The sequence below is a fragment of the Eschrichtius robustus genome, chromosome 1 (assembly GCF_028021215.1).
Source record: "Eschrichtius robustus isolate mEscRob2 chromosome 1, mEscRob2.pri, whole genome shotgun sequence".
Taxonomy (NCBI): Eukaryota; Metazoa; Chordata; class Mammalia; order Artiodactyla; family Eschrichtiidae; genus Eschrichtius; species Eschrichtius robustus.
This window is the reverse complement of record NC_090824.1, coordinates 14,782,310-14,806,743: the sequence shown is the minus strand read 5'-3', so window position 1 is coordinate 14,806,743 and position 24,434 is coordinate 14,782,310. Positions and strand designations below refer to the sequence as shown.

General features: G+C 44.1%; 1 protein-coding gene across 5 annotated transcripts in view; it reads right to left on the bottom strand.

Annotated features, from left to right (window-relative positions):
- FOXN3 (forkhead box N3) overlaps positions 1-24,434 on the bottom strand; it is a 406,233-nt gene that overhangs the window by 55,892 nt on the left and 325,907 nt on the right. The gene's annotated exons all lie outside the window — the stretch shown is intronic.

The following is a 24,434-nucleotide window of genomic DNA, read 5'->3' as shown; positions in this document are numbered from 1 at the left end:
ATTTTGGAGATTAAGCTTCCCAAGTAAATTCATTTTTATCGCAATCTTCATGTTCCAAAGTGGCCAAGTCATCCTGGTCGTGTTTATTAACTAAAGGTAACAGGAAAGATCCTCATCAGAGCCTCAGTGCATGCAGCTGCACAAACCAATTCCCCCTCTGTGAATGTGAACAGATGGTTCTCAACTCCAACCACTGGATCCCATTAGTGCCCTGGGACTGAACGGCAGCACCTCGGATTCTTGACGACCACCCAAAGAAAAGCAGTTTGCAAGGAAGGAAAGAGCTGCTTGCCCTGAAGACAGAGCAGGAAACCCCAGGGGGAGGGGCGAGGGTAGGTGGTCCTTCCGTAGGAAGACTTATATGGAACCTGCAGAAAGTGCATGCAAACGCTGGGATTCTGTGCATGTTTCTGGAGAGGGTCCATAGCTTTTATCCAGTTGTCTCAGGGATGGATTATACAGAAAAGGGTAAGAATCATCAGCTTTACACTCGCTCACCAGAGATTTCAGTGCTCTCCTCTTGCTGAAAGGAAGCATTACGAGTCTTTGCTCTGGAATGATCCTGAAATCTTTGCAATGCCAACAAAGATGTATTCTGTTAAGAACTGAACATTTGTGTCCCCCCCAAGATTCATATATTGAAGCCCTTACCCTCAATGTGATGGTATCTGGACATGGGGCCTTTGGGAAGGAATCAGGGTTAGATTTAGGCATGAGGGTGGTGCCCTCATGATGGGATTAGTGGCCTTATAAGAGTAAGAAGAGAGAGAAAAATCTCCCTCTCTCTCTCTCCCTCTCTCTCCCTCTCTCTCTCTCTCTCACGTGAAAGGATGCAGGGAGAAGGTGGCCATCTGCAAGCCAGTAGGTGAGCTCTCACTAGACACCAAATCCCACTGGACCTTGATCTTGGACTTTCCAGTTTCCAGACTGAGAAAATATATTTCTGTTAAGGCCACCCAATCTGTGGGTTTTGTTATGGCAGCTGGAGTAGACTAAGACATATTCCTTGGGGGGTGTTGTATTATCAGAATTCAATAATTCACAAAGATTGTGTGCAGCCGACACTGCATTGCTCAGCCTGTAGTCCATTAGCCTTCTAGCTGGAGAGGTTGGGAAGCTAAAATTCTTCATTTTTCGGACTCCCTTGCAGCTAGTGTTCTGGGTGTGAATTAATTCTGCCAATTAGACGCAGTCAGGTTTACTGAAGGTACAGGTGAGGTGAGGCTCTTTGGCTGTCCGAGTGGGCACACAGGGATGCACAGACACTGGGTCTTCCTGCAGTGGCCATCCAGGTCCATTCTCCAGCACCCTCCCTGGGTGTTGAGTGGCAGGCGCAGGAGTTGCAGTGGTCCCTGGGTCACAGATGTGAGGCGTGTTCCTGCCCTCATGCTGCAGTAACCTCTCTGGTGGTTGGTTCTATAGGATTCTGGAAATCATGCCTGAAGGGCCAGTCAGGATTCCCCTCGTCTGGTTCTTTCAACAATTTGGTAAGCACCTAATGCCCTGTATGGCCTCCCTTTCTGTTTCAACCACTTAGGACACTTGCCATTCCCTGCTCCGTCTCCCAGACCACAGAACCGGGACATCACTGATGAGAACCCAGAGAGCTGTTTGCCTCTAGTAGGGCAACGGGAGGACAGCTCAGTTGGTTAAATTAGTACCAGTTTGAAGCAGTTACCTTCTGTAGCTCTCTGTTTTCTAAAGAGATAAATGAATAAACTCAGATCTTTTTAACTGATATAATTTCAAGAAGATACTCAAAGGTGGCTCAGGCTTCTCCAGTTCTATGAGGCTGACAGAGGGAGGGGAAACTTCCTCACTAACTTTTTTTTCTGGGCATAGGGGTACGTCCTGGGCATGCTCCTGGCTACCCAGGTAAGTCACTCAGTATCCTCCACATGCACAGTTTCTTCTGAGGCTCAGAAAGTGTCAGAGCAGATCAACAAAATGTGAGTACACAACTGTCACCCTGTCTCCCTACCTCCTTGCGCATAGTATGGCCTTGAGACAACCTCAGCCAGCACTGAATCCTTGCTTCTCACCAAGGGCCTTATAGGAAAAGGGTACACACGCGTGGAAACTTTGAATCTGGCATTCAATTCTGTTTAAGGCAGGGGTCTGCAGCCTGTTAGGAACCGGGCCGCACAGCAGGAGGTGAGCGGCGGGCAAGCGAGCGAAGCTTCATCTGCCGCCCCCCATCGCTCCCCATCACTCGCATTACTGCCTGAACCATCCCTCCCCCTCCCTCCGTGGAAAAATTGTCTTCCCCGTAACCAGTCCCTGGTGCCAAAGAGGTTGGGGACCGCTGGTTTAAGGCACTATTTCTTACCCCTCTCATAAAAAGCCATTATAGATCACCCTCGTTCTCAGAGTCAGGGTCCTCACTGGTACGTGTGCTTGTCCTAGAAATGAGAGCTGTGTGTACCACCACATCTCCCTCTTTGCTCTTGCTGTTGTCAGAGCTGGGTTTTGAATCAATTGTTGTCATTTTCGTGGCCTAGGCTCTTGAAGTACAGCCCCTAGGATTGACCCTCCCTCCCTTTCCTGCCCATACAGCTACTCTTAAAAAAATCCTACATTAGGGACTGCTGATATTATTGCTTTCTGTGCTTTTATGATCATAAGTCACCTCCCTTCTTTTTTTGGAGATAGGTGAGATATAGATAACTAAAATATTTGCTTTGGGCAAGCCACTGGTCTGAGGATATGACCCTGCCGGCTGACCTAAGTGAGGAATACTGAAGAAGGAAAATAAATAAGACCCTTTCCCTTTTGCTCTGGAGGAGACAGGAAGACTGCCACCCAGAGGAAACTGGACAACTAACTGTGTTTCTAGAAAAGAAGCAGGCAATTACCAAAACTTGTGATGCAGCTGCTCAAGGGCATACCTAATAATTTATTAGGCTATTGCTTCCAATTTTACACTCGCTTCGACAGTATTGAAGTAGATGCTACTATCACTGCACTTTCCTAACTTATGGGTCTTTCCTCAACGAGCTTTCTCACGGATCCTTGAAGGCTGAAAAAACTAAGGCTTTCGGGGCAACAGGCAAGCACAAAAGGAGCAAAACATTCTGGAAGAATTTAGAAAATCCCTAAAGATAACAAGTCAGCGTGGTTGCTCTCCCAACCCTGATGAGGTGTCTTCTCTTTATTATGTCCCAACCGGTCTGGGGCAGGTTACTTAGCACAAATGGCTTCTGTCTTCTTATCTGTTAATGAGGGAGTTTCCTTATCTGTGAACTAAGGAGGTTGGACTCAATCTCTAAATTCTATCACCGGTGAAGCAGGCTCAATCCTATTTTCCCCACTGGGATGTTGAGAAAGGACAAGGTTTGTCTGTGGAAGTCTCTACCAGAGCCCAGGCCCTGTGCCTTTTCCACCCCTCGGCCGGCCCCGCTGGCTGCACTTTCCAGGCTGGACAGAAAGGGCCGCCCGTGCTGGGCTTTCTTGTTTGGTTAATCTCTTCACATCTATTTGCTCGGCTGCCGGGACAACTCAACAGCAAACAAAGGCCTGGGCTTCATGCCGCCGGCTCCAAATTGGGAACCTGCCTATTTTGTTTGCTTTGGGGCACAAGGAGGGAGCAAGCGGCAGCTTTTGTAAGTCAAGCTGGTGATATTCTTCACTCAATTACGGCTGTGAAAAGATGGAGAGATGCAAAGGCCCCCTTCCAGGGCAGGCGCTTCACACTGACCCCCGCCCCATCCCCGCAGCTCCTTCCCTGGATTCACCCCTGAAGGTGGTTCAACTCTGATGGCAACTGACCATAGTTTCTGCATTTTGTCAGATTTTTTTTTTTTTCTCAGCCCATTGGAGATCAAGTAATGTGAACGCCTTCTAGCTAAGCAGAATATTCTCTTAAAAGAAAAAACACAGGCTACAACCAGCTTGGGAGTAACACGATTCCATTTTCTGATCTGTATCAGAGGGCCAGACGCTGCTTCTGACTGTTAAACTGTTTATCGGGTAAGGTGAGCCTGGCCAAGCCCTTTAAAAAAGCAAGAGAATTAAAAGAATTTGCCTTCAGATGGTTAACAAAAACGGGAGAAAGGACGTGAGGTTGAGGGTTAGTGGGGCTTATGGAAAATTATTTTGCGAGGCGTCTACACCAGAGAAAAACAGGATTGGTTGGTTAATTATGTAATTAAACTGCAGTCAGCAATGGGCTGGGTCTTCTATCTTTCAAAATCCAAACCAGTTATTCAAGCTTTCATTGGGTACAGTTTAGAGATTCTATCTGGGGAAGGCACCCAATTTTTCTTGTCTGGATTAGTGTTTAAAAAAAAAAAAGTGCTGCTTTGCAAATCTGGCTTCCAGTCTCGAGGATAAAATAATCACTACCCCCTCCCCATTCCTCAAATACCTTTTTTTTTTGCTTCATTTCTTCAGAGTTAGAAGAATAGAGGTTTGTTTTGTTTTGTTTTGTTTTTTGGCAGAAAGCCAAAGTAATATCCCAGCAAGATATCTGACTTCTTTACAGAGACACATACTGTTTAATGTTTGATTTTGGTTTTCAAAAGCAGAGCAATCTTCACATCACTATATAAAAGGCTTCCACTATTTAAAATGTCGGTTCTAAATTAATTTTATACTCCCGAGGCAGAATGCATCTGACCACACTGAATTCTATCCATTTAATAAGGTGAGAAAAGTTCTTGGACAAGAATTTAGTGAAAGCGACAGTAAAAACTTTCAGTCTAGAAAAAGAAGTTAAAGTCAATTGTTTCTGGAGGCTTGGTTTTGTTTTTTCATAGGGCATGCCTCCAGCTGTTTATCCCTGTCAGCCCAAATGCAGAAGGGAGGTAGCTTCTGTTGTAGGACAGTCAAGAGAATTTGCTGGACCAAGAGACCTATAGTGACATCCGATACATGGGTTGGGTGGCGGTGGTGAGACAGCTGAAAAATTCGATGACTTTCTGTCTTAAAATTTTAACAGCTGGGCAGATGCTGAGGGCATAATGAAATGGGTCCCTGTATCTAAAACTCTTCATTCACCTTGAAGATAGACCAGGATCTTCTTAAGAAAGTAACCTCAGTTCCTCTTGAAAAAGTTTATTAACTTGCTGAGAGTTGCCAAGGTGACAAGTGGGGTATTTTTGACAATGAGCAAAAAGATTAGGTGGGCAGCACAATGCCTTACCGGCTGGGGCACTAGGAACAGGTCGGGCTCACATCACCAGAGGCACCTAGGCTGACACACTTCCGTTGATACGAAAGTTGGTTAACAGGCATTTACATAGGACTTAGTGCGAACAGACGCACAAGCAGTTTATAAGTGATGTGTGTTTGTTGGGGGGCGGGGAGGTGTTGTGTGTGGGTAGAACACTTAAGTAATAAAAGGCATTATGTCTTGATGGGGTATAAATGTTTCATCTTCCCTACTGGATAAAAAACAAAACCAAAATCTTTAAAACCCCAGCATTTTACCCAAGGCAAAATAATCTATGAGATATAGGTCAAGGGGGGTGGGGAATGTCTTGGCAGATAAGGCATTTCTAACATACTCATATTGCAAATGCATTTAGAATGCATCCAGGCCACCACCCCGCACCCCTAACCCAGTGTTCACCAGCTTGTGCCAGAACCCCAGGAACCACCTTCAACCAGGTCTTGCCGCCTCGAGCTCTCCCCTTGCTAAACCACTGTCCACGTGGCACCAGTCTCAAGAACCCCTTTCCTTCTAAACCTCTGCCAGCTTTTCTCCATCTTGTAAGACATGGTCCAACCCTCCTGCCTGGTGCTCAAAGCCAAGTGAATTGCCACTCTCACGGAGCAGCCCTATTCCTCCAGCCAGCCTTGGCGCTCCTCGCGGGTGTTCCTATTCATGTCGCCGCCGACCTGAAAACCCTTCCCCATCCTTTCTTCCTAGGAAAACTGTACCCACCCCTTAATGAAAATCCAACTTCTGCACATTTATCCCCTGTCATGTAGAACGGTCAGTAAGGACTTCTACCCATTTGATTTTCAATCTTCATGACCCTGCAACCAAGCTAGATGCTTCTTGAGGGCCAGGACTGCTGAAGTAGCATCTTACTATCCTTCGTATCTATCCTTCTCCAGCTTGGACCTTTTCTGTGCTGGTTTTGTTTAAGAGAACACCTTCATTTATCTTTTTATGAGGCTCCTGAGAAAATAAGATGTAAAAGTCCTGGAAACTGCTCAAAGGGAGATCTCTAGATGCGCTCTCTTCCTTAGCCCCAATCGCTAGTGAGAAGGGCACCCAGAAGTCTGAGTTCTGGAGCCAGACACACGTGGGTTCTAATACATCATTTCGTTGCTGTGTGACTTTGGGCAAGTCACTTCACCTCTCTGAGCCTCACGTTCCTTTCCAAAGGGAACCATATACCCTAGTTCATAGGGTGGTTGTTAAGAATTAAATGAAAAAACATATAATAAAAAATACATTAAAATTTTTTGGTTAGTTGCTTTAGAAATCTTAGTTTCCCTCTTCTACCAATCAGTCCCAACAAATTATTGCTGGAAAAAAAGCCCAGCCCTGTAAGCTCTGAAGTGACCTGTATCCCCTCCCCTCTGCGGACCCCTCCCTTGCGCCGGGCCGGCAGCATCACTGTGGGTCTGGCTCACTAAGCTGGTGGCTCCCCAAGGTGCCAATGCACTCAGGCAAAATGAAGCTAACATCTGTATTCTATTTGCTAATGAGCAATCATCATTTGTACCTTTCTCCAGCCTGGGATTCAGCTGCCTGGAATACTAATGCCATTAAAAATTGGAGTCTTTTTTGAAACACACACACTCATTTAGCAAAACCCGGTTTAACCCATTGACACGTGTATGGTTCCTGGGATTCGTAAACAATATCTGGCTGGTTACGAAGCTCTCGATCCCCCTCTACCCCACCTCTCCATGCTTGAATATTTGGGTGTTTGAGTGGGGTTTGGAAGCCAGGAAACTTGAGTGGTCCTAGACTTGCCTTTTCAACTAACTCAACATATGCAATCAGACAAGTCAATAAACCTTTCTTTTTTGACTGAATTTTTAATCACACGATTAATACAAGAATGTAGTTGCTTATTTTTAAAATTAGGCCACTACTAAAAAGATCACCTAATCCTATGGCCTTGCCCCTTCACTGAAGGTGACATTCCGTCGGTGTGTATCTGACCAGAGCTTTTCCTCTGCAGACAAGCAGACAAGAATCTGTATCTTTCACAACAATATAGTGTTGCTGTCTTAGATGAATGGAGACAGACTTACACATCGCTTTGCAATGTGTTTCTTTCATTCATTCAACAGTAAGTCTTGGCCTCTCTCCATCTGGGGTACAGAGGGATGGAGTGCGTGTCTTTCATCGCTGTGTAGCTTATTTCAACATCTCCCTGGACATGGACATTTATTTAGGTTGTTTCTAATTTTTGGCTTTTATAAAGAAAGCTGCAGCAAAAACATGTGGACAGCTCTTCTAGGAAATTCTTCCTAAAGAAATTTTCTGGGCCTCACTTTCCTGTCTGCAAAACGAGAAGGTTGGACTGAACAGTCTGTTGTGACTGTACTTCCAATCAATGTTGTGTGTCATTAGAGGCAACTGTAAGAAGGCTGCGTTTCTACACACAACTCAATCCAGCCCCCAGCTAAGACTCTCCTATGCTTCCAAGGTCTTCCATAATCTGAACTCATTTATCCTTATTTTCTGCTTTTATCTAACACACCCAGTTGCTCCTGATCCATCTTTGTAAAGTCCTTCTCACCCCTAAGAAATTCCTGGCCCTCCTTAGTACTCGACAGGCATCATCGGAGGTGCTCAGAGCTTATAACGCGTGTGCATGCATGCACACCTGTGTGAAGGCCAGCCCCTCAGGAGAAGGTCTTGTCTGCTTGCTCATCACCATACCTCAGGAGCCAGGAGCAGTGCCCCTTACCCAGTGGGCTCTCATCAAATATCTGGTGAACGGATGACTGTTATCAATACCTTGGCCATGAGCTAGGAGTGAAGTCTGGGGCAAGCTGACTTAACCTCTCTTTGCCTTTGTTTCCTCACCTGGAAAATGCAAAATAGCACCTCCCTCCCTTACAGGGCTGCTGGGCGGATCAAACAAGTTGATACATGCAAAGTCCTAAGAACAATGCCTGGTACATAGACACAGTCAAGTAATATTAGCTGTTGTTACAGTTATCACTGTAACTTGGGTAGGTTTGATATTCCACTTGATCAATGGGATATTGTATTCGGGCCGCCCTGGAAATGATGGAGGTGCGGTACTAAGATAATCTGAGCCAGATAGGCCAGAGCTGTGAGTGAGACAGAAGTACGGGGTAGCGTCCTTGTCACTCACGGTACTAGTATCCTGCTTACAGTTTACTATCCTTTTCTTTGTAATGATGTATAATTCCATATTGATAACAGTTTAATGAACAGAACTTTGTGTTTTATTTTGCTTTTTGCAAGCGAGGCTTTCTCATCTATGTTTCAAAGTCCCCTCCTCCTCCTTTCTTAGCACCACATTTTTCTTCTTCATTTTAACACCATTGATTCCAGCGGTTCCCCCAGGAGGGGCCCAGTTCTCTGGATGTATTTAGGGCTTTCCTTGGTTCCACTCTGGATCACAGAAGTGTCAGCGCAGTTGGGAACACAGGCTCTGGGGCCAGCCCCAGCATTTACCAGCAGTGTGATCTCAGTCAAGATACTTAATAACCTCTGTGTGCGTCAGGTTCCTTATCTGTCAACCGGGCCGCGGTGAGGACTAGATGAGCTGACGTGCACAAATCATGGAGGAGAGGACCTGGCACTCGGGAGCGCTGCACCATCGTCATCAGACCAAAAGGATGCCACCCAAGTACCATCGTCTTGAGGTCCTGCTGTGCGAGCTGTGCTTGCAGGTGGTGTGATGGATTCTTCCGGACTGTGTACACACACACAACTCTTTCCACACTACCTACTCCATACCTCACTGGGTGAAGAATGTGGATTCATGGGCTGGATGATGAAGAGGATACAGCCATGATGTGGCAAAGACGACCGATCTGGACTCAATGGTTCTCTTGGCCTTGGCTCCCTTTGAAACCCACCCAGGCAACTGAACATCAGTAGTCATATCAGAGGAATTTCCATCAATTTCATCCAATATACACTTTGAAAGATGGGACAGACACATCAGAGACTCCGCCCTGAGAACCACCAGAAAGCAAAGATTAGCCTCAGTTCAGATGCTTCTTCCAGAGGGCTGTTCACTCAGGGTCTAACAAAATATAACTATGACTGAAATGTGACCGAGGGGAGGCAATCCTGACAGCAAGGAGAACCACTGAAATTTATCACAGGCGCTACAGAGAAGGTATTCAAACCCTGAAGCTTAGTGAGTTGGGTCAGGGGCTGGAAGATAGTTCAGGGAGGCATTCATAACATAACCTATTTTTACACCAGCAATAGGTACAAAACTCTCAAATGAAGGCAGAAGCCTGTGCGTGTAATACAAGCCCTGGGATGGTATCAGGGCTACTCAGCATTATCACGAAGAAAGAAAAAGACTAGCATGGATTTTACTATTTGACAACAAATACGGAGCTAACAATGATGGTTTTGTTAGAACTGTAGTTCTATTCCAGCGAAGCGTCTTATGCCAGCATTTCCTCCTTTCTCCGGGATGGTGTTCTATTGCTATGACAACCAGTAACACTTTGCACACCACAGAGCACTATATCATGTATCACCATGGCAGAAAGGAAATGCCATACTGTACTTAAAAGCCACCTTTTCTCTTTCTCTCTCTCTCTCTCTTTTAAAGTCCATTATCACTCCCCATGCATTATTCACTGCACCACATTATATATAACCTTTGGTTACAGTCAGGTTCGTGATACATGTAGCAAAGGCCAGGAAGTCTCGCAAATCCCTTCACACTTTAAATGATAACCAAACTGTATTATTCTGGTTTTTCTTCAACACAGTTATAAAGAACTTGCTTTTACCAACTTTCTCATTGGCTCAAGAACCTTTGTCAGACTTTTACAAATGTTTGTTTCATGAAGCAAGAACTCACTTAGCCACATTGTTGGGAAATACAGCACTCACTTTAAGAGAATTTTCCAATACATGAAGCACTGCCTCTGGGTGAAATATCTTTTTTTTTTTTTTTCCATTTTAACTAGTTTAACAAAATTTAAAAATTATATCATATACTTCCCTGTCTACACAGTATTTTCTTGAGGACTGAGTTGTCACCATGGAAACCCATCACTGGGCATTGCTATAACACAGGATGCTCTCCAGGACTGATGTCACTTGTGGAGTGGCCGGCTGGGGGGCTGGGAGCTCTGGCAGCCAAAGACGAGGATCCACAGGCCCACGTTAGCGTTTAGCATTACAGGCATACCTCATTTTATTGCTCTCCGCAGATGCTGCGTTCTTCACACATTGAAGGTTTATGGTAACCCTGCACCAAGCAAGTCTATCAGCACCGTTTTTTCCAAAAGCATTTGCTCACTTCATGTCCCTTTGTCACAGTTTGGTAATTCTTACAATATTTCAAACTTTGTCATTATTATTATATTTGTTATGGTGACCTGTGATCTTGGATGTTACTACTACAACTCCCTGCAGGCTCAGAGGATGGTTAGCATTTTTTAGCAATAAAGTATTTGAAATTAAAATATGTACATTTTTTAGACACAATGCTATTGCACACTTAACAGACTACAGTATAGTGTAAACATAACTTTCATATGCACTAGGAAACCAAATGTGACTCACTTTATAGCAATATTCACTTTATTGCGGTGGTCTGGAACCAAAGCCATGATACTATATCTCAGGTATGTCTGTATATGAAGATCGTGCACAATCCCATAGAGTTTCAAGGTCTTTGGACACTCATGGAAAGACATCTGCATATACTGCCATTTAGAAAATGTAAAATCCTTTCTGGTGACAACCAGAGGGTAGGGGATATAGATCTCGGTGAGTGGACAGAAGAATCCGTAATGTTTGCCTTTAATGTAAGGGATGTAGGACAAGTGAAACTTACCTCTTTAAGTTGCCGGTCTCATTTACAGAGTGACTATGAGAAGGGGCTCAGCCCAGCTGTCAGGGGCATATATATTCAACTGAGTGCTGGTTGATACCCACTGGTCATTAAGAAATCCCAGCAAGCTGAGAAGACAGCCCCTCCCTCACCACTGCCCCACCCCTGAAATTCAGTTAGGAAGGCGATGCTCAAAATTATTTGAGATGACCTCAAACAACAATTAATTGTTTTTAAGTGAAGTAAGCATCTGCCCTCCCTTTTTTTTTTTTTTTTAAATAAATTTATTTATTTATTTATTTTTTGTTTGAGTTGGGTCTTTGTCGCTGCGCGCGGGCTTTCTCTAGTTGTGGCGAGCAGGGGCTACTCTTCGTTGCGGTGGCTTCTCTTGTTGCGGAGCACGGGTTCTAGGCACGCGGGCTCAGCAGCCGTGGCTCGCGGGCTCTAGAGCGCAGGCTCAGTAGTTGTGGCGCACGGGCTTAGTTGCTCCGCGGCACGTGTGATCTTCCCAGACCAGGGCTCGAACCCGTGTTCCCTGCAGTGGCAGGTGGATTCTTAACCGCTGCGCCACCAGGGAAGCCCTTTTTCTTCTTCTTCTTCTTTTTTTTTTTTTTTAAAGATGTAGACAACTGCTTATTTTTTATAACTTGTTATCTGGGGGCAAAAAAAGTTCTGTCGAGAATATCTGAACAATGGAATGTGGCCTTATTATTTCTGCAGGGTGAGAAACTATTTGGGCTCAAATTTTTAAAAAATGTGCACAGGGAGCCAGATTTGGTTTGCTACTTTCAGTAATTTGAATGATCATCATGGTTCTGACCCAGGCCCACACTCTGAATTCAACCTTTGACCACTGTGCAGATTTCTGCATGAGGAGAGAATGCAGGACTGAGGTGGGGAGGGAAGCTACGGCGTGTGGTCCTGACGGCCAGCCTCCCTCGGGAAGAGCTCTGGACTGGGGCAGGGTACAGACCATTGATGTTGGTGCCATGGCCAGACCCTCGCTGCCTCCTGGCCCACTGCGAAGGCGGCCGTGAGGACAATGGGCAGGACCTCTCGGGGACATCCAGGCACCGGCAGCTGATGGCTCCCCAAGAGTTTGGGTGGGGCTTGTCTGCCCATCTTTGGAAACCTCTTTGGGGTAAAGGAAATTTAGACAGCCTGAGGATGGCGCAGTGCTCCCGAGCGGCCTCCAGGAGCCTCAGATTGCTCAGACTTTCTCTCTCAAAGCTGCCCGAAGTACGTGGGAGGTCCCTCCAAGGAGCACCTGATGGGGATTTGTGGTAGTTCTTCCCCTGGACAGTCATGGATGGGAGGGGAGGCACTGCTGGTGAACAGAAGTTTCCAAAGATCCCTGATGTGCAGAAGGTTCTGGAAGGCAGAGGGGAGGGTGTCCTTCTTTTCCTTCTTGGACAATGTGAGTGAGCAGTTTTTAACCCAGAGAAGATTTAGAATAAAGTACAAACATGGTTAAGAAAATGAGATCTGTCAAATTAATTTTTTTTTAAAAAAGAAATCAATGTAGATCTAGTATTTTAAATATTTGCTATAACTAAGAGAATTGCCCTGTAAGAATAACGACCAGCCTTGAAACATCAACTTAAAATGTGGAATTAAATAACCAATTCAGACTTTGATTTTAAATCAAAATCTCACTGAAGTCATATACAGTAGAAGAAAACTTAAAAGACCGTAGGGTGTAACATACTTATAAGCTTAATTAGATTTATAAGAATTGCTTAAGTGCTCTGGGCGGCTTGTTTGTTGAGTCAGGCAACTGAGTACTTATACATTTAATATGTTCGATTTCCTTTACAAATGTAGTTTAAAATGTTTAAAGGAGTTTAATTAACTAAGTTTGCAAATCAGACCGAGCATTAACAAAAGGTCCCCTTAAAAGTGATTGTTAAAAATCGCTAGAATAAATAAATTGAGATCTTCTGACCACCTCTTAAAAGCCTAATGAAAGGTAAGGTTTCAAATTTTGTAACTTTAATAAAAATTAATTTTAAAAGGGAAATATCAGAGGAATCTTTTTTGCTCAAAATGCTTTGAAACTCCACCCTGCCTAAAATTATTAGGCACCTAAATTATTATCTTACCTAATTACTGTTCACCTAAAAAATTATCCTTTTTGGTTATTCAGTCTTCAATACGAATTTATTGGTGTACCTACTGTGTGTCAGGTATTGTGTTAGGCACAACTGGGTATGTCCCGGCTCTTACAAGCATCTGGTAGGGGAAATTAAGATATGTATACAAAGTAGAATATGGATACAAATTGTTAGAAAACAGGTGACAACTGACTAATGAAGGTATAAAATAATACTGGAATTCAGAGGAAGACATCGATAAGGCATCATAACGGAAGTAATATTTAAACTGAATTTAGTTTGGAATTTTCCCTGAGTCTGTCATTCACATATTGATGCTTCTACTGTCCTGTGAACTTTAAAAGTCTGTTAGAATTATGTGCAGAGTAAAGGTTAATAGGATGTGAGCAAAAATCCACAGGGTTCTCTTAAAAGGGTTTATTTCCTGACTGCTGTGACATCTTTGCTCAGCATTTTTTCTGTTTTCTCTGTGAGCTTGGTTTTCTATTCCCCACCTACCTTATAGGTGAGGTTGCCAGATAACTGACCTCTGGATAAGCATCCTACTACCAGAAATTGGTTTATGACTGACCAATTTGAGACGTAGAATGAGAGCTGTTTTATTTCTAAAATTAAGTCCAAAAGGCAAGGATGCCATTCTAGTGAGAAAATAGTAAACTCCCAAATGAGAGGGTGGAGGGAGAGAGGCAAATCTAATTATCTCTGACCATCGATCCACCAGGGAGACTTTGATTTACTTGCCAGAACAGCATGACTATCAGGAAAATTTTAAATTATTCTTCATTAAGTGTTATGGGTTGAATTGTGTCCACTTCCCCCACCCAATTAATTAGCATGTTGAAGTCCTACCCAGCATCTCAGAACATAATCTTATTTGGAAACAGGGGCATCACAGATAGAATTAGTTAAGATGAGGTCATACTAGAGGAGGTTGGGCCCTTCCTACAATATGACTGGTGTCCTTATAAAAAAGGGAAATTTGGACACCGACACAACAGAAGCACAGGGGAAATGCCATGTGAAAAGGGGAGTGATGCCCCCGAAGTAAAGGAAGTACCAGAAGCTAGGAGGGTGGCATGGAGCACATCCTTCCCCAGAGCCTTCAGAGGGAGCATGGCCCCGCTGACATCCTGATCTCAGACTTCCGGCTGCCAGAACCGTGTGAGCATACACGGCTGCTGTTTAAGCCACCTAGTTTGTGGTACTTTGCTACAGCAGCCCGAGGAAACTAATACACTAAGAAAACAGAGCCAGAAGGAAGAGCAACTCTGGGAATATCCCATTAAATTCGACCACAGACCAACTCACATTCAATTTCGAACTTTTTTCTTAACGTTGAATTAGACTCCAAACAAACCAAGAATCATCTCAGTCAACAAGCAGCTACCCCCTCAGCACCCAGGAATGAGGAGTCTGAAGTTATTTTGGGGTCTGGCTGCCTCTCATTTGTCCAAACCATGATCTTTTTGTCTCAAAAAATAGAGCGAGTGTGGCCACGATATTGACATAGGCTGTAATACACGTGTGCTGTGGATCTTCTCCCACACAGCCTAGAATCAGCTCTTTTCTCTCATTTAATACTCCCTTCACGGTGCTGACTCCATCTAGATAAAATAAGACTGATCAATTTTTCCCCATTCAGTCATGTCGGGTTTCTTCCCACGGATATGGTGCGACTCCTCAGTGAACTAACGACGTGATTGTGGCATGTCAACTGTGTCTCTTTTCAAAGATTCCAGAGCAGAGGATCTTTTGAGTTTTTAGGAGGTGATTATGGCAGACAAAGACTAAGGAGACCCCCGGTGGGTCATGATCTTGTATAATCTCCTTCCCTTTGAGTACAGATGGAAGGTGTTACTTGCTTCTAGTGATAAAATACGGCAAAGGCGACGGGTAGTCACTTCCTGGGTCATGTTACATCAGGTAGGACTGTGTCGCAGCAGACCCGAATGAGAGATTCTCTTGCTGGCCTTGAAGCAGCTGCCTGATTGTGAGAGTCTGGGAGGGGGCCACGTGGCAGGGACTACGTGGGTATCTACCCCACCCGAGAGCCAGCAAGAAAAGGGGACCTCCACCCTGCAACCACAAGGATCTGAATTCTGGCAGCAACTATATGAGCTTGAAGGAGGACTCAACTCCAGAAAGGACCACAGCCCTAAGACACTTGTTTGCTGCCTGGTGAGACCCTGGGCAGAGGACTCAGTTAAGCTGGGCCTGGATTCCTGACCCAGGGCAACTGTGAGATTACAAGTATGTGCTGTTTGAAGACGCTGATATGGTGACCACGTCCTTTGAGGGTCTGATGAAAAAGAAGAATTCTTTAATTAGAAAAGCTCAGGAAGGCACATGTTTTGAACACAATTTCAGGAATTTGTCTAGACCCCCTAAACCTCATCAATGAGCCCCAAGATGTTCCTGATCACACAGTTATGAACCTATCTTTCTGTCTGGTCAACACTATTTACTGCAAAACGTGGTAATGTCTGAGAAACTAACAAGGTCACAGTACGTAAGGATCACCTGTTAGTCTATGTCTACAGTTTAAAACGTGAATTTAAATAATTTGTGTCTCACTGTTAATCCGTAAGATAGAGCTATTCTTTTAATATCATCTTCAACTTGCTTGGAGAGATAGAAAAGCACAGATTTGAAGAGAGAAGGCAATTTCTTATTTTACCGGGAAAAAAATCTTCATTCCTGCCTCTTCTAGCTTAATAATAGGAACCAAAAAACCAACCAACCAACCAACCAACCAACCAACCAACCAACCAGCAGACAAAAAACCTCGCAAACAAACAAACTCAGAAGCATGGCTTGCAGGAACAAGGAAGTGTTTTTAAGTGTTTAAAAAAAGGACACTTTTAGGAAGATAGGCTCAGTTCATTTCCCCACAGAAGAGTACTTGGAGTAGAAAGAGTATTGGAAAGAAAACAAACGGAAATTTAAAAATCTGGGTTTAAGTCCTTGTTCTACTTGTTTGCGTGCTGTGTGCCTGGGAAGAAGTTACTTTATTTCTCCGAGCCTGGGTTTTCTCTACCCTAACGTGGGTTGTTTTGAGAATTAGGTGAAATAACAGTCATAAAGTGCCAGGCCTTCTCATGAGCAACCAAAACAACCACCATGGGCCTAACAGAGGGAATTCCTTCAGCTGCCCCAAAGAGGGGAGGGCAGTCCTGACCTATGATGGATGTCGAATGTTAACAATCTCATTCTCCTGCACTGATGTCTATGAGAAAAGAGGTTAAGTGTGGTTGCCCCGGGGAAAGATAAGGGTTCGGAACTTCCACACGACAAAACTCATCTCTTGAATCCACAGCAAGAGCAAAGACAATTCACCTCTTCAGAGGACTTTGTCAGACAGAAGAAGTAGAGAAACAAATATAACCCCAAACAAACAAAAACCCTACAGCACCAGAGCATTTATTAAGTCCTTGTGACTTTCAGCTCTGGGAATAAATAGACTGTATTTGGGCAGGAACCAAACGCTACTGACCCCTCACTAGCAGGAAATAAACTTGCAATGGCTTATCCTCAGTAGGCATGAGGTCTCCCTGGCCCACCTCTGCCAATGTTGGGATGGAGGACCATGGGCAGGGCTGGGGACAGGCAGGGGATGCAAAGGGTTGTCCCTCTGTGTGACACTCTCTGAGGCCAATGAGACGAAAGGAGGGACGGGTGACATTCAAAAGAGTGAACAACGGCTATACCACAGACACCAACTAAAAACAGACAGACATCAAGGGGAACTGAACTGGCCCTCCTGGTGCAGACGGGAGAGATGAGCTCAGGACGGCCAAGGACCTTGGCTTTGCGGCCTGGAGTCTAACCAAAGTAGCTATTGGCTTGATCAGCCTCTCATGCCTAGAAGTTCTGCAATGAAAGCGAGGGTACAACACCACGATCAATTGTCTTTGGACAAAGGTAAGGCCGCTGATGCCATGAAATCACTAGTCCAAAACACAAGTGTCACAGAAAGCAATGCTTTTCCAATATGGTACCTCTGCTGTCCTAGGTAACCAAGGAGGATGGTATATCACACCACATGGTTTGCTCATATGTCTGTGTACCCCTAATCTCCCCTAGGAGACTGTGAACCTCTCCAGGGCAGGGATAATGCCCCTTGCATTTCTATATCCCAGGCATCCAACACAGTGCCAGGCACAGAGCACTCAGAAATGTCTGCTGAATGGATACCCCCTCACCCCGTTCCGTTTCTTTCTCCACTGGCTTCTCACCCACTAACTTCCTCTGTGAAACTGATTTCCAGTGCCAGCATTACTAGCTGTATGACCTTGGGCAAGTCACTTCACCTCTCTGTGGGTCATTTCCCCCCACCATGGGGTTGATAATAGTATCTACTTCATAGAGTATTTGGGATTAAATATATTACATACATGCCTGGCACAAAATAAGCATTATTGGAGTGTTACTTACTGTTGTTATTTTGATGACCACTTCTTTTTTATTTATTAGATTTTTTTGTTTCTCATCTGTTTCCCTCACGAGGCTCCACGAGGCAGGGATTTGTGTCTGTTTTCTTCACTGATGAATCCCAAGCACCAAGAACTGTGCCAGGCCCCAATAAATATTTATCAAATGAATAGATGAACTTAAGTTCTTAGATCGTAATGGCCACATCTTCCCCTATGTTAAATTGTATAAACATCCTTACTATGTTCTGCCTTGTCTCCCAATGTAGATGAAAGTTCTCTACTTTTTGTGGAAAATAATAGCTTCCATTTATAAAGTACTTTCACATCTATTTTCTCATTTGAGCCTCCCAACAACACTGTAATAAATTCCCATGGTGTCTACTGGAGTAGGACATGCCCAGCAACTCTGCAAAAATATCAGGACTTGAGGTTGATGGTAATGACAGTAATGTCCCACCTCATCTCACCTGTGAAAGGCCATTTATTACTTGATGAGGAGGAGCAAGGTTGCCTAATATTTCTGCATTGATTTACCTTGGGATGATTTTACTGTTGTTGTTATTCTACTGCACAAAAAAGACTACTTGTTTTTATTTGCCATCTTCCCAACTGCTATTTTACAATATATATTTTTTCTTTCCAGTTAAAAAAATAGTACATGTTCACTGCAGAAAATGTGATCTAAAGAAAGAAGGGTTGGGAATTCCCTGGTGGTTCAGTGGTTAGGTCTCTGCGCTTTCACTGCAGGGGGCGTGGGTTCGATCCCTGGTCAGGGAACTAAGATCCTGCATGCTGTGTGGCACAGCCAAAAAAAAAAAAAAAAAAAAGAAAGAAGGGTATGAAGAAGAAAACTGAAATTACCCACAACCCGATTTGATGTTTTAGTACTTGCTTCTTAGGAAGTATTTGAAGCAAAATATTACTGTTTTGTAGAAAGATGTTAGCGTGGCTTCTTGGCCACAATGAATTCTGGGAGTCAAGAGCGGTCAGGCCTGGGGAGGGGGTGGCAGGGAGCTGGCAGGAGCTAAGAACCTGAGAGGGAGGGTGGCTGAGGAGGAAAAGGAGTAGAGTGGGTCCAGGTCCAAGTGGTGGGGAAGGGGCAAGGTGGGGGTCGGATCTGATCTGCCGGCAGCGTGGAAGGTGCGTCCTTCACGGTTCACGGTTCCGACGACTAGAGTCTTGTTAGAGCAGGATGTGGGCACCACTCCCTGAGGACCAAGAGCTGCTGAGAAGGTCCCAGCCAGACAGTCAGGGTGCTGGGGCCCTGGAAGGGACAGACACAGAACCCTCGCATCTGGAGTCAGAAGTAGGTCAAGTAATAGCATGGCTGCCCTATGTGGTACTGTTTTCTGATCCTTGTCTCCTACTTAGGGGTGCCTCTGAGCTGGGGCATGGGACAGATGTGCTTGCTCTACAATCTTCCCAGGCTGGGTAGGTGGGAGTAGGGGGACAGTGGTGTAATTGATTTCTAGGTCTGCTCAAATCAATTGGCTGGGGGCCACAAATTATTGGCTATTAAATTTATATTTGAAATAACTGGGAGGAGACCAAGATAGAAGCAGGTGATAGCAGTCACTTCAGAGATAGGTGAGCTCAGTGCTGCAGGAAAGTGTGAACTGAAGTCTCAAGGATCCTACCTGCCCTTAGCTTATAACGTCTCCTAATTGTATCTGGGCCAGGCCTGGAAAATGTCATAGGGGCCACTCATGGCAGCCATAAAAGTCCCTACCGTATTGTACGTTTCCGTATCTAGGCTGGCTTCCAGTTTCTGACCAGCTAGAGACATGGGCTGAGACCAGAAGGTTCGTGTAAGCCAGAATCTGAAAGTCAGTTCTTTTAAACTGCTCGTCTGTAGGATGATATGCCTGAAACTCATTTTATATTTTTCACACACAAACTGTTCACATACACATAGTTCCTCCTGCATATAGTATTACTGACAAGCAATAGATCCCATGTGCTTTAATCAATAACATGACTGCCTCCGCTATTACAGGAAACTATGAACTGCTGTGATCTTCTATCCTTGTTTCAATCGATATAAACCAGGGCAAGAAAAAACAGGACCCCAAATTATATAACTGGGAAGGATTATATAACAAAGGTCCTGATGCAACTTTAACTGTATCTGTGCCAACCAGGGCCGAAAGAGCACATCTTTTCAGAAGTAACATGAGCTGCCAAGAGTTGTGCAAACCATCTTTCAATATTGGTTTAACAAATCCCACTTGCTCACTATCAACAAAAGTCTCTGCTCTTCTAACCTTGTTTTTCCACAGCACCGGATTGAAGCAACCCCATTTCAGGGTGACAGTTCGTTAAAGTGACAGCGCACCAGCACTTAGAGCGCGTACAGGAAGATGGAAGATGAGAGTGTCGACTTCTCTGAGAGGCTGGTCTCCAGCTCCCGGCAATGATCATGTCATAAGGGCTGCTAAAGCCACTTCTGGATTTCAAAATGGCAGGACGCTGATCACTGGTGACGGGAAGCATTTGCACGGGGAGACTTTTGAAAGCCACACGGCATTTCTTTGTTGGAGGAACCCAAGAAACAATCATAGTAACAACAAAAAATGACAATAACAAACTCCCCTTCCTTTCAAAGTGTGCTGTCAAGCAAAATGATTCCTCCCCGTGTCTCCTTTACGTCTTCCTGATAGAAATTACATTCCAGGGCACCCAACACAAAGGACACTCACGCAAGCAATGTGCCTTGTAAGTGACATTCCCCGGAACCTTTAGGAGAGAGATTGATTTAAAGCTACCATGATGGCGTGTGTGCATTGCTACTGCCGTAATGAATCTACCTGGCATCCTGCACTCGAGATTTAAACCAAGCCTGGAAAGATGAAATCTATGGAAACAACATTAGTGGCTCTTACTTCACCCTGCAGAGGGATAGGAAACTCAGAATGAGGCTGAAAGTGCAACCTGTGGTGTCTGAGGTCATATAATAGCTGCTGATTTTATAAATTCTACCCTCTGCAACACGTGGGTCGGACGGTCAGTGAATGAACCTGTGAGCTGGAACTTCCCATCCACTTGAGGCTGGGGTGGATTTTATTTTTCAATGACACATAGTAAAACTAAATACCCTTGGGTCTTTTATTTTAAAGATGCATAAACTTATTCTTTCAAATCCCTTTCCTGAAGGTCAACATGTTCCCCTTTTCTGCTTTTTCTTTTTTAAAGTGCCTCTTCTTTCTTCCCCCCACCGGCCCCAGTAAATAAAGAAGAGTCTAAAGGCGTTAAGTTAAAACGCTGTGACCCCAAAAAAACTTTCCAAAGTCAGAACCACAGACTTCAGAGTCCCTGTAGAAATCTTAGAGGTCTGGATGTGAGATTTAAGATCTGAATTCAAGTCCTGAATCTGTTACTAGCAGAGTGGCCTTGGATGGGTCACATGATACTTCTTTCCAGGGCAGTTTACCATGTGGCAGGAGGAAGAGTTGGTCTAAATGAACTCTGAAGTCTTTTGCCCTAGAACCCTTTAGTTCCCATCTACTCCAATTTCCTAATGGGAACCACGTCACAGTCGGCTGTGCCTGCTCACTCCACCCTCTGTCACCAGCTCACTGTCCTCCATGTAGATCCCAGAAACCTCAGCCTAAAGACCAGAAAACCGAGGAGCCCCTCTGACGATCAAATTCCCCCTGCAAAGACCACCTATTAGCCACCGATGTGACCTCAACAGGCACAACTGAACCTCCCTGACAGACTGTAGAATCCCAGTCGAATTCCACAAGTAGAGGGCTGGGTATAAACTAGGTATGTTAGTTCCCAGGGCTGCCATAACAAAGAACCACAAACTGGGTAGCTTAAAGCAACGAGGTCCAAAATCAAGGTGCTGGCAGGGCCACGCTCCCTCTGAAACTTGTAGGAGAGAATGCTTCCTTGCCTCTTCCAGTGCTGGTCACCCATCCTGGCACCCCTTGGCTTGCAGCTCCAATCTCTGCCTCCATCATCTCATGGAGTTCTTCCCGTGTGTGTCTGTGTCTAAATTTCCCTCTTCTAATAAGGACACCCATCACAGTGGATCAGGGCCCACCCTAGTGACCTCATCTTGATTACAAGACATAAACAGATTCCATCTGCAAAGACCCTATTTCCAAATAAGGTCACATTCCCAGGTACCGAAGGGTGGGTTAGGACTTCCAACATATCTTGGGGTGGAGGGTGCAATTCAACCTCTAACGCTAGGTAGGTAAGCACACTTTGAAGTCTTAACTCAAGAGCACAAATGAATGAGGGGATGACAAAAGCCCACTTTAGGTAAAGTGGAAGGAAAAACTTAAGTGGAAAGACATTATGGTTCTAACGGTCATATGGGGAAAAGATGTTTATTTTCAATGGTTGGGCAGGTGAGCGCTGGTGAGGAAAGCGCTGTTCTCTCTTCAGTCCAGCCCTACGTGCTCTGTGCTATGTTCCCTGAACGTGCCTATGCTTTCACCTCTTGGCCCACCCATTGCCAGCAGTGCCACCCTACCCCCAGCTGCTGAAATCCTCCTAACTCTTGAAGCACCAGCTCAAATTTCACCAGCAGAAAGCCAAGTTACCTGCATCTGACCTTTGATGGCATTATGTCTGCTCCTTGGTGACCCCTGAACTATGGTCATTTGTACCCTCTCTCCCTACCACTCCTTGAGAGCAGGGATCATTTCTTACTCAATCACTGCACTCACAGTAGGTGCATGCAAATACTTGCTAAAGTAAACCAGCAGGAAGATAAGAGGAGAATGGAAAATATCTGCTGTTTTGAAAACTTCACCATGGAGAGGGACCTTTGAAACCAGGGGTTGTTAGAACCCTGTGGCTTATTGATTCCCCCACTGAATCTCTGTGACCTCTACTACCGTGCCATATTTCTTGGAAATCATAAGAAAGGCAGAAAAATAAGCCAACCAATGAAAGCAAAGAATGGGAGCTCTTCTGATGCAGAAGAGATTCTCACTGACCCTCTGAGAACGCATCTCCTTGACCAGTCATCAGCATCTGTCTACAACAGAAGAAAAGTCCCCCTTGGCCTAAGTTTCAGGCCCCCCGACACACAATTATTTGGCAAATAACTGTTGATAGGCAACTGAGAGCATGCAGCAGTGCCTACAGCACCTTTTTGTAAATATCTGGTATTACCAACAGCTTGCAGGAAATGCAATTTATTTTTTATTTTTTATAAATATTTATTTATTTGGTTGCAACAGGTCTTAGTTGCGGCACGTGAACTCTTAGTTGCGGCACACGAACTCTTAGTTGCGGCATGCACTTGGGATCTAGTCCCCTGACCGGGGATCAAACCCGGGCCTCCTGCACTGGGAGCGTGGAGTCTTAATCACTGCACCACCAGGGAAGTCCCGGAAATGCAATTTAAGTGAATGCTGTCGGCACGACAGTGGATTGAAGTTCATCAAAAGGCTTCTATCGGTGCGTGCCAATCTGCTGGGGTAAGAGTCTGTATAATGTCCCTGACACTTTGATGACCCTAACAGGTCTTTCTTCTGCTGGGAAGTACAGGAGTGATACTGAAGACCTGACATGTTTACACCTTTTTGCTCAGCCTAAATCTCTTTGTTCAGCTTCTTTTAGAATCAAGCAAGTCAAACCAGTAACTTGGTCAAACATTTTTATTCATCAAGACCTGAATTCAGGATTTTCTTTTCTTCTGGTAGTAAATTATACAGCTGCTTAAAAGTATACCTAAAAATTGACCATCTGAAGGGACTTCTGCTTCCAGGAAATGGAACAGACATACTTTTCTCTATTCTTCCCACCAAACACAACTAAAAACGATGGACATTAAATATAAGACAAACATAAGAAGACTCTGAAAGGCAGAGAGAAGAAAGCAGACCAACTAAGGACCGTATAAAAAAGGCAAGGTACAGACCAAATTAACAAAATATTAATAAATATAATTCAGGAATATTTAAATAGAATTATATACTGTGACTAAGTGGGGTTTATTCCAGGGATGGAAGACTGGTTCAGTATTCAAAAATCAATCAAAGTAATCCACCATGTCAACAGGCTATAGAAGAAAAATCATATGATCATATCAACTGATGTAGAAAAGGTATATGAAAAATACATCTAATCATGATAAAAATGCCCAGCAAACTAGGAATAGAAGGGGTCTTACCCAACTTGTCAAGGAGCATCTATTAGAAAACCCTACAGCTAACATTATGCTTAATAAGGAAAGACTGAATGCTTTCCTCCCTATGATTGAGAACAAGGCGAGGATGTCTGCTCTCACCACTCTTATTTAACATAGTGTTGGAAGTTCTAACCAGTGAAATAAGGCAAGAAAGTGAAATAAAGGCATATGGATCAAAAGGGAAGAAATAAAACTGTCTTTATTTGCAGACTGTCTACATAGAACATCCTACAGAATATACAAAAAACCTCCTAGGACTAAAATGTACATTCAGCAAGGTCTCAGAATACAAGATAAGCACACAAAATCAACTATATTCCTATATGCTAGCAATAAATGAATGGATACCAAAAATTTTAAAATAATATCATTTACAATTGTTCAAGAAAAATGAAATACTTGGGTGTAAATATAACACGTATAGGACTTATATGTTGAAAACTACAAAAATGCTCATAAAAGAAATCAAAGAAGATCTAAACAAACAGAGAGGTATACCATGTTCATGGATTAGAAGACGCAACATAGTAAAGATGTCATTTGTCCTCAAACTGATATACAGGCTTAATGCAATTCCTATCAAAACCCCAGCAAGATTCTTTTGTAGACACAGATGAGATTATATATATTATACTATAGTTTTGCAAGATGTTACCATTGGGAGAAACAGAATTTCTCTGAATTACAATTGTTTTACAGCTCCATATGAATCTACAATTATCTCACAAGGTTTAGTTAAAAATAAAAACTGTTC